An 11,027-nucleotide genomic window follows, 5' to 3' on the forward strand; every position below is an offset into this window, starting at 1 on the left:
ACAAATGCTAGAAGTCTAAATAATAAGATGAGTGAACTAGAGTGCCTCGTGTTAAAGGAAGATATTAATATAATTGGCACCACAGAAACCTGGTGGAATGAGGACAATCAATGGGACACAATCGTTCTGGGGTACAAAATATATTGGAAGGACAGAACAGGTTGTGTGAGGGAAGAAAGGGAGAGTGGCACTATATGTGAAAGAAAATGTAGACTCAAATGAAATAAAAATCTTAAATGAAACCACATGTTCCATAGAATCTCTATGGATAGTAATTCCATGCTCTAATAAGAATTTAAATTTTACTTTAATTGGAGATATACCTATCTCCTAGAACTGGAAGGGACGTTGAAAGGTCATTGAGTCCAGCCCCCTGCCTTCACTAGCAGGACCAAGTACTGATTTTTGCCCCAGATCCTTAAGTGGCCCCCTCAAGGATTGGGCTCACAACCCTGGGTTTAGCAGGCCAATGCTCAAACCACTGGGCTATCCTTCCCCTCTGAATAAATGTAACAGTAGGGATCTATTATCGACCACCTGACCAGGACAGTGATAGTGACTATGAAATACTAAGGGAGATTAGTGAGGCTATCAAAATAAAGAACTCAGTCATAGTGGGGGATTTCAATTATCCCTATATTGACTAGGTACATGTCACCTCAGGATGAAATGCAAAGACAAAATTTCTCAATACTTTAAATGACTGCTTCTTGGAGCAGCTGGTACAGGAACTCACAAGGGGAGAAACAATTATCAATTTAGTTCTGAATGAAGATCATGTTCTGTTCCAAGAGGTAACTATAACAGGACCTCTTGGAAACAGTGACTATAATATAATGACATTTAACATTCCTGTGGTGGCAAGAACACCTTACCAACCCAACACTGTGGCATTTAATTTCAGAAAGGGGAACTATGCAAAAATGAGGCTAAACCAAAATTAAAGGTACAGTGACTAGAGTGAAATCACTGCAAGTTTCATGGACATTTTTCAAAGACACCATAATAGAGGCCCGACTTAAATGTATACCCCAAATTAAGAAACATAGTTAAAAAAAAATAAAAAAGAGCCACTGTGGCTTAACAAGCATGTAAAAGAAGCAGTGAGAGATAAAAAGTATCTTTTAAAAAGAGGAAGTAAAATCCTAGTGAGATAAATACAAATGAGCATAAACATTGACAAATTAAGTGTAAAAATGTAATAAGAAAAGCCAAAAAGGAGTTTGAAGAACAGCTAGTCAAAAACTCAAAAGGTAATAACAAAATGTTTTTTAAGTACATCAGAAGCAGGAAGCCTGCTAACCAACCAGTGGAGCCCCTGGATGATCAAGATACAAAAGGAGCACTTAAAGATGATAAAGTCATTGGAGAGACTAAATGAATTCTTTGCTTCAATCTTCACAGCTGACGATGTTAGAGAAATTCCCAAGCCTGAGCCATCCTTTGTAGGTGATAAATCTGAGGAATTGTCATGGATTGACACTAGAGAAGGTTTTGGGTTAATTGATAAACTTCACAGTAACAAGTCACTGGGACCAGATGGCATTCACCCAAGAGTTCTGAAATAACTCAAATGTGAAGTTGCAGAACTATTAACTATGGTTTGTAACCTGTCCTTTAAATTGGTTTCTGTACCCAATGACTGGAAGATAGCTAATGTAATGCCAATATTTAAAAAGGGCTCTAGAGGTGATCCTGGCAATTACAGGCCAGTAAGTCTAATGTTGGTACCAGGCAAATTAGTTGAAATAATAGTAAAGAATAAAATTCAGACAGATAAAAGAACATAAATTATTGGACAAAGGTCAATATGGTTTCTGTAAAGGAAAATCATGTCTTACTAATCTATTAGAGTTCTCTGAAGGGCTCAACAAATGTGGACAAGGGGGATTTAGTTAACACAGTGTACTTAGATTTCCAGAAAACCTTTGGCAAGGTCCCTCACCAAAGGCTCTTACATAAATTAAGTTGTCATGGGATAAGAAGGAAGGTCCTTTCATGGATGAGAACCTGGTTAAAGACAGGGAACAAAGGTAGGAATAAATGGTAAATTTTCAGAAATGGAGAGGGTAACTCATGGTGTCCCCAAGGGTCAGTCCTAGACCAATCCCATTCAACTTATTACATAAATGATCTGGAGAAAGGGGTAAACAGTGAGGTGGGCAAAGTTTGCAGATGATACTAAACTGCTCAAGATAGTTAAGACCAAAGCAGACTGTGAACAACTTCAAAAAGATCTCAAAAATGGCAAATGAAATAAGTGATGGCAACAAAATGGCAAATGAAATTTATGATGGATAAATGTAAAGTAATGCATTGGAAAAAATAACCCAACTATACATACAATATGATGGGGGCTAATTTAGCTACAACTATCAGGAAAGAGATCTTGGAGTCATCGTGGATAGTTCTCTGAAGACTCACATGCAGTGTGCAGCAGCAGTCAAAAAAAAGCAAACAGGATGTTAGGAATCATTAAAAAAGGGATAGAGAATAAGACCTGAGAATATCTTATTGCCCTATATAAATCCATGGTACGCCCAGCATTTGAATACTGCATACAGATGTGTGTCTCCTCATCTCAAAAAAGATATAGTGGCATAGAAAGGTTCAGGAGAAGGGCAACTAAATGATTAGGGGTTGGAACGGGGTCCCATATGAGGAGAGATTAAAGAGGCTAGGACTTTTCAGCTTGGAAAAGAGGAGACTAAGGGGGGATATGATAGAGGCATATAAAATCATGAGTGATGTGTAGAGAAAGTGAATAAGGAAAAGTTATTACTTGTTCCATAATAAGAACAGGGGCCACCAAATGAAATTAATGAGCAGCAGGTTTAAACAAATAAGGAAGTTCTCCTTCACACAGCACACAGTCAACCTGTGGAACTCTCTTTGCTGAGGAGGTTGTGAAGGCTTGGACTATAACAGGGTTTAAAAGAAACTAGATAATTTATGGAGGTTAAGTCCATTAATGGTTATTAGCAGGATGGATAAGGAATGGTGTCCCTCTAGCTTTTTTCTGTTTGTCAGAGGGTGGAGATGGCATGGCAGGGCGAGATCATCACTTGATCATACCTGTTAGGTTCACTCCCTCTCTGGCGACACCTGGCATTGGTCACCTGGTGGCAGACAGGATTCTCGGGCTGGATGGACCCTTTGGTCTGACCTTAGAATCGTAATTCTTTATATTCTTATCAATTCAGAAGTGACATTTAGCAGGCGTAGCAGGCTTAATGGGAAAGCAGTCTGTGTCTGGGGACAAACCAGACAGGCTTGATGATAAAGTAGGTGAGCCACATCAGTAAAATAGTCACTTCTCTCTTAGTCAAAATTTCCCCTTGTCAAGATTTTTCGCTCCACTTTTGAACTTTAGAGTAAAAATGTGGGGACCTGCTGGAAACCTTCTTTCTAAGCTTAATATCCTAGCTTTAGATCTGGTAATGCTGCCACAGCCAAAAATATTCGCGTTTTGGCACACTCCTGTTCCCAACCTTCCCCGGGGAACCAAGATCCAAAATCCCTGCGGTCTCTAAACCAGGAGAATAAACCATTTCCTCTCATTCCCCCTCCCGATTCTCCCCTCCCTGGGTTACCCTAGAGAGGCATCATGATCCAAACTTCTTGGGATCTTAAAACAGAGGAATTAACCTTCCTTCCCCTCCCCCGCAAGACCTTTCCCCACAATCGCCTTCGTGAGAGTTTACATGATCCAACTCCTTGGATCTTAAAACAAGATAGGAATTAACCCATCCTCCCTCCCTTCCCTCCCACCAATCAAGACCATCCTTGGATCTTAAAACAAGGAAAAAATCAATCAGGTTCTTAAAAGAAGCTTTTAATTAAGAAAAAGAAAAGGTAAAAATTATTCTCTGTAAAATCAGGATGGAAATGCTAACAGGGTATTCAGATTCATATAGACTTAGAGGGACATCCCCCCCAGCCTGAGATTCAAAGTTACAGCAAACAGAGGTAAAAATCCTTCCAGCAAAAGGACACATTTACAAGTTGAAAGAAAACAAACATAAAGACTAAATCCGCCTTTGCCTGGTATACTTACTATTTTTGAAACCATGAAAGGACTGATTCAGAAAGATTTGGAAAGCCTGGGGTTGTGATGTACGTCTGGTCCCTCTTTGTCCCAAGAGCGAACAATGAACAAAACAAACAACACAAACAAAAGACTTCCCTCCACCAAGATTTGAAAGTATCTTGTCTCCCTATTAGTCCTCTGGTCAGGTATCAGCCAGGTTTACTGAGCTTCTTAACCCTTTACAGGTAAAAGAGACATTAACCCTTAACTATCTGTTTATGACACCCCTAATGTCAAGGGGAGATTTTCCTGTGTAAGGAATTATGAATAGGGCCATTTAATGTGTTCAGTTGGGGCCAGTATTTATTACAGCCTTTCAGAAAAACTGCTTTCCAAAATAAGGGTTACTTGGATTAATCTCACTGACTAGTACTTCACTAGCAAATTTAAAGCTTGCACTAGTCAGTCTTTATGCCACCATTGGCCTACCACCACCCTGTTTAGTTATTTTCACAGCATTACTAAAGATTTTATTTCAGACTTTTCTTGGTCTTTTTATTTGTGTTTCTTTGTTTTATATAATATTCCTCTGACAATCTCAGATACAATCAGTGGTTCCTAACATAGTGTAAATGACTATTTATTCAAGGGAGGAAGAATAAAATGAAATTACACTTCTGAATTTCCTAGATCCACAAATTTGATTTTGTTTACAAATTATTAATAATGATTTAGGGGAATTAGAGAATGTACAAACAAAAATAGGCTTAAACCAATAGATTTCCTACCTCCAGTGCATCCATGATCTATTCAGTGAAATTCTTCTTTGGGAAGGGGATAATAAAAAGAAAACTAACTTCTGCATGTTAGGTGGTTTATTTGATTTATTTTTTTATATGAAGAAAATGAGATTCTTACCATTCCTAGCATATGAGATGACTTGATAGTAATTTACAATACGCTTCTGTACAATGGTCAGAATACAGAGAAACAATTGAATAGAAAATTGTGGCATGCACAACAATGGTGATTCCTAGAGTTAACTATTTCCCAACCATAGTCATACTCATTGTCCATATTGTTCACATTTTTTAAAATGCATCTTGTGTCCCATGTTTGCCTATGCCTTTATCTCACTGAGCTTCCAATCCTGACTGGAGCTTTGGGGACACTATCACTGTTTAATAATTTTGGTTGGTCCACTGATACTTCTCCTAAATTTACTTTGTACACATTCTCTTCCATCTTGTCCTGTGAACAAACTCCCATTGCCTTCATTAGGAGTTCCCAAGGAGGGCAAGGCTGGGGCTCTAAATCACTAGTTACTAGAGCATTGCTGATAGCCAGGCCTTTTATCTACCTGCTACCATACTTTATACACCAGTGGTTGGCAAACTGCAGCCCACAGGCCACACACAACCCATCAGAATAATCTGCTGGCAGGCTGCCAGATGGTTTCTTTACATTTGCACAGCCTCCTGCAGCTCCCAGAGCCCGTGGTTTGCCATTCCCAGCCAATGGGTCTGCGGAAAGTAGCAGCCAGCACATCCCTGTGGCCCGTGCTGCTTCCCGCCAGTGGACTATCCTGATGGGCCACAAGTTGCCCACCACTGATATACACTTTCTTCATTTCAGATCTGGAATGCTACTGCAGCTATTGCTAATCATATATGATACAAATACAATGCAATGAAATGTCTGCAAAACTGGATTTTGTTTTATCAACTTGAAAGTGAAATCTGAAGATGTGTGCTTCAGAAACTCATCTGATTTTAAATGACCATAAAATCTGAAATTCCCACGATTACCTATAATCGCTGAGATTCACAAGCTCCTTGCATTATTTATATCTGCTAGTTTCTTCTGTAGTTAACAATCAGATACAAAGTTGACTTCTTCAGTAACATTTGAAGATAAGTTGGAGATACTTTGGGGAACTTTTAACTGAATGTGAACATTTTAGTTTAAAAAGTCTGGTATTTTTGAAGATACCAGGCAAGTTTAGGTCTTGAGACAGCTTTCATCATAATCTTTGCCCGTTACAAATTATGCAGATATTAAAGAACAAGGTTAGTCCCCTCCTTCCCGCCCCAAATCACTCTGATTGAGAGAAAAGGTACTTTTAAAAACTCTGGCTCAATTCTACTCTCATGCTGGTGTAAATCCAAGGGAATTCCATCGTTATTAAAGGAATTGTTTCAGATTGACGTTGATTTAACTCAGAACAGAATTTGACCATTTGTGATTATGAATTTGTAAGTTTCCTACTACAGTCTCCATATTTAGGAGGTATTTATGGCCATGAAAAGGCAGTAAGGGGCTTAGTTTTGCAGGAATTCGGAGTTTCAGATAGACATCAGATATCAACAGTCTGGATTTTGTTTAATCCACACAAACAGCTTGGACCTTCATTCTGCTCCATCATCCTTTCCCCCTGGCTGGCAGAATAACTCTTGGATAATGTACTGCCTTTAGTTCCAGCATCAAAATATTCACTACTTCTCCCTCAGAAAGAGAAACTGTGAAGCAGAAATATGTTGATGCTGCTTAGTGCAGCTTTAAATCTATGGGGATTTTGGAATGGGAATTGTGTGTGCCTCTGAAGGACTTGTGTAGTCTGCTCCTTACCTCCATCTCCTGGGTGAAACATGCCCCTTCCCAAAAAAATTAAAGCTGCAACATAGGTATTACAATGCAGATAGGCTTTTATGGTAAAAAGGGAGGGAGTAGCTTAGGGTACAGCCCTGGTTCCCATCTACAGACACTATTTGCGCCTTTTGGCAGCCAATTTCTCCTCTCTCCACCAAGCCCCGCAGGACAACATCCAGCTTAGACAAAAGCTATAATGTTTTGGGCTAAATCAACCCATACTTAACAAATCTCATTCAGGGTGAGATTCTTCCTTTCTTATTCATACTGAATAATACATTACTCCATGATTAAACTGAACTATTTTCAGAGTCAACTGCTACTTTGCATTAATAATGGCAGAATCTGGCACTTAGAGAACTTCAGCTGAAGCTATTTTCATCAATAAGGTTGAAATTTTAATTTTCCTTCTATATAGATGCTACAGGCACATGGTGTGAACAGTTAGGTCTTATGTATTGCTCTATCAGATCACCCACTGTCCCTTTCTGCCACTGATGTGCTGTTTCCTATCTACATAAGAATATCCTTCTAAGAGTTAAAATAAATTTGTTTGTATAACTTTACATTTCATTATAATTTTCAAAAGGAGTCCAAACCTAGACACCTAAAATAGATTTGACATTCTTAAACAAAATCAAGATTTGCATCAATTAATAAAAAAAACTAAATTTCCACGTGAAGCGTCCCTTGGATTATAGGGGCAGGGGAAAAGTCAGGATTTCTAGTATTCAGCAACAGAGTGCCAAAAAAATAATCATTGGTTCACTGGAAAAAAAAATACACTCTGGTTTTACCACACTCCAGAGACAAGTTTCAAATTTCCATAGCTTTTCTGAAAAGAATGTGATTGCACTAGGATTCAAAAGATTTGATACTACACATGCAATTTTGCTTCTGCAATCATATTACAGGCTGAATTGTGTTACCTGTTCACATTTCAAATATAGTCTAAACTGCATATTTAATATCCATTTAGTTAGTCCATTTTAATGTATATTCCTATTTATAAAAATATATCAGTACCCTCCAGTCCACCAGAAAAGGATTCTAGGAAAGAGCATATTGAAACTGTTAATTCAGTCCTCTCTTGTTGCTGATATTATTCTAACCTGGAGAATAGTAAATGTAGTCATGAAATACTGGAAAGGACGATTGTGTTAAAAGGGCTGAGACACAGAGCAACAGAGACTGATGATACAATTACCCTTCCTTTAGAGTCTAGGCTGTGCAGTACTAACTTGATAAGGGTCTTCATAGTTCAATAGTAAGGATGAAGAAAATAACAATAATTCTCAGGTTTAAACTAGATTTTCTTTATGCCAGTAAAATACTCTGCATCTCCTTGATTAGAATGCCAAGAAAGTTCCACATTGTGCCATACTATTTGTAAAAGAAAATTCTAAAAGAGATATTCAAATACTATTTAATGAGAAGTGGGGGAACAATTGAACAACTGTTAAGTTTTAACACCATCAATGAATTACTAACAGCAAGAAGTTGAATATTTATAGAAACAGTAGATTAGTAAAGCTTCCTGCAAATCCTTCTGTTGTTCCTCAGAAATAAAATCCACATTTAGAACCTGTCCCTCTAATATTTGACTTCCTGACTGTATTTTTGCATATGAGGTAATGCTGCTGGATTGATGGTAAAATACAGAGAAGGTGACCTAGCTGTTTTGATTTGCAAAACTGGAACATCACATTCAGCAGGTGCAAAATATACAGGACCTGATTCTATCAGTTACACTAACTTTCTGGGACTCTCTCTATTTATGTCAATGAAGTTACTCCTGATTTACACCAGTGTAGAATCAGGCCCACATTCCTTACTGAAGAGTAAATCATGCCTATTCAGTGTAATCCCATGGTAAATCCAGGAATCTCAGTGAGGTAATACAGTAGGTATAAAACCACTGAAGTGAGATCAAAATTAGATCCTTGGAATCTGTAGTTCTGTTTAGCAGGGCTAAATTCTGCTGTGTTGCCCTTGTGTACATCTCAGATAATTTCAGTGAATTCATTGGCATTCCTAAGGATAAAATTTGGCAGTTATTCATTTATATTATATCTTTTTGTTGTTTTGTTTTTTCTTTAAGGCAGAAGTTAACATCGTTTGGTTTATTGATGCAGAAGCACTAGCCAAATTCATTGGCTCAATTTATATATCCTTTATACTCCCATAACAGTCTTAAATATGTTGGTGTCACTAGTCATTTATTAAAACTACTTCAGCATGTTTTAATATTGATCATTGTCTGCCAGTTGTAGTGAGGCCTGATCACTAACCACTGAAGTCATTGGGAAGTTTGCTATTGATTTATAATGGGCATAGGATTGGGCCTTTGGAGACCATGGTGCCTACATAGTTACTTCAAGTAGAGCTCCCCTAAAATGAATGTTAAATACAGTAGCTTTACTAACCGAAAGAACATTTAGAATTTTGTATGGTGGGGAAGAATGGGGCACTTCATGGCTTAGAAGACTCTCTGCTTTCATATCTAAATAACTTATTAAATAGTAGCTCCTGTGACGAACTCGAAGTTACCTTGTGATACCTCTTTGGTCTGAGTCCAACTTCAATATACGCTAACTTGTATTTAAAAAAACCTCTGAACTACAACTGTAGTGACATCTAGAGCTTAAATCAATCCATAAATTAAAAATTACAATGTAAACAAGTATAAAACTGCCCTTAAATGAACCAACCAACCAACCTCAGCCCACACCTTCCTTAAAGAGGGGGAAAATATGGGTTTTGCAGATATCCAGAAGGTTACCCTTAGTTTGCCAGACTGCAGATTTGTTATCTGGTGAAATATTTTGCTCGCCATGTAAAATTAGTTTGGCCTTAGTCCAGTTTCAGAAACAAACAAGAGGCCACATACAAATTATTACAAGTGGCAAAAACTGACATCCTTACTGATAGTCTCACAGAGTAGGCTACGAAGACTCATAGACTCGTAGGTCAGAAGGGACCAATATGATCATCTAGTCTGACCTCCTGCACAAGGCAGGCCACAGAACCCTACCCATCCACTTTTATAACAACCCCTAACACATGACTGAGTTATTGAAGTCCCAATAATTGTGGTTTTGAACCTGACCTCAATCTGGCAGAGAATCCACCAGCAAAAGTGACTCATGCCGCACGCTGCAGAGGAAAGGTGAACTCTCAGGGCCCCTGCCAAATCCGCCCTGGAGGAAAATCCTTCCCGAGCCCCAAATAATGGGGCGATCAAGCTAAACCCTGAGCATGTGGGCAAGAATGACCAGCCAGCAACCCAGGAAAAGAATTCTCTGCAGTAACTTCAGATCCCATCCATCCAACAATCCCCTCACAGACCATGAGGGCAGACTTATTTGCTGATAATTCAAATCAATGCCCAAATTAAACTAATCCCATCATATCATCCCCTTCCGTATACTTATCCAAGCTTAGGTCTTAAATGTCTCCAGAAGTCTTTTGGCCCCCACTACTTCCCTCGAAGGCTGTTCCCAGAACTTCACTCCGCTAAGTTTAGAAACCTTCGTCCGAATTTCAAGTCTAGAATCTCCTAATATCCAGTTTGTACCCATTTGTCCTTGTGCCTACATTAGTACTTAAGTGTAAAATAAGCCTCTCCCTCCCTAACGTTAATCCCTCCCGCCTGATCATATTTATAAAAGAGCAGCATATCACGCCCTGCAGTCTCCTTTTGGCAAGGCTAAACAAGACCAAAGCTTCTGAGTCTCCTGTCAATAAGGCAAGGTGTTCCCAATTCCTTCGGAAAAATCATCCAAGAGCCCGTCGCTGACCCTGTTCAGTTTGAATTCATCCTACTTAAACAATGGAGCAGCCAGAATGCCACACATAGAAGGAGCCACGTTAACTCCCTCATGCTCGAATAGTCACTGCATAGGTGGGGTCACACATATCCAAGCACCTATTATAACGGTACTTAACACCTTTGGGGAAGATTTCTTTCCTTATCCTTGCTGGAAATACCTCGCCTATGCACCCTAAGACCGCATTTGCTCCTTTGAAGACGAGCCGCTATGATCGCATTGCGTGCCGCTCATAGAAAGCTCTGCTATCTAACCAACTACGCCCAAGTCCTTCTCTTCTCCGTTGGCTTCCAACTGATGCGTCCCCAATGTAATCTAAAATCTTATTATTAATCCCAGTGCATGACCTTGCACACTTTTCACTATTATATTATCATCCTATTACTTATTATTCTGACACCATTGGGGTTTTAGTTACAAGGTGGTCCAAGATCGTGTCCTAGTACAGTAACCGGTCTCTTCTCCCGTGTTCACGGACATACCCTCCAGCTTTTGTGTCATCCGCGAAACTTATTAGC

The sequence above is a fragment of the Chelonoidis abingdonii genome, chromosome 5, assembly GCF_003597395.2.
Source record: "Chelonoidis abingdonii isolate Lonesome George chromosome 5, CheloAbing_2.0, whole genome shotgun sequence".
NCBI classification, from domain to species: domain Eukaryota; kingdom Metazoa; phylum Chordata; order Testudines; family Testudinidae; genus Chelonoidis; species Chelonoidis abingdonii.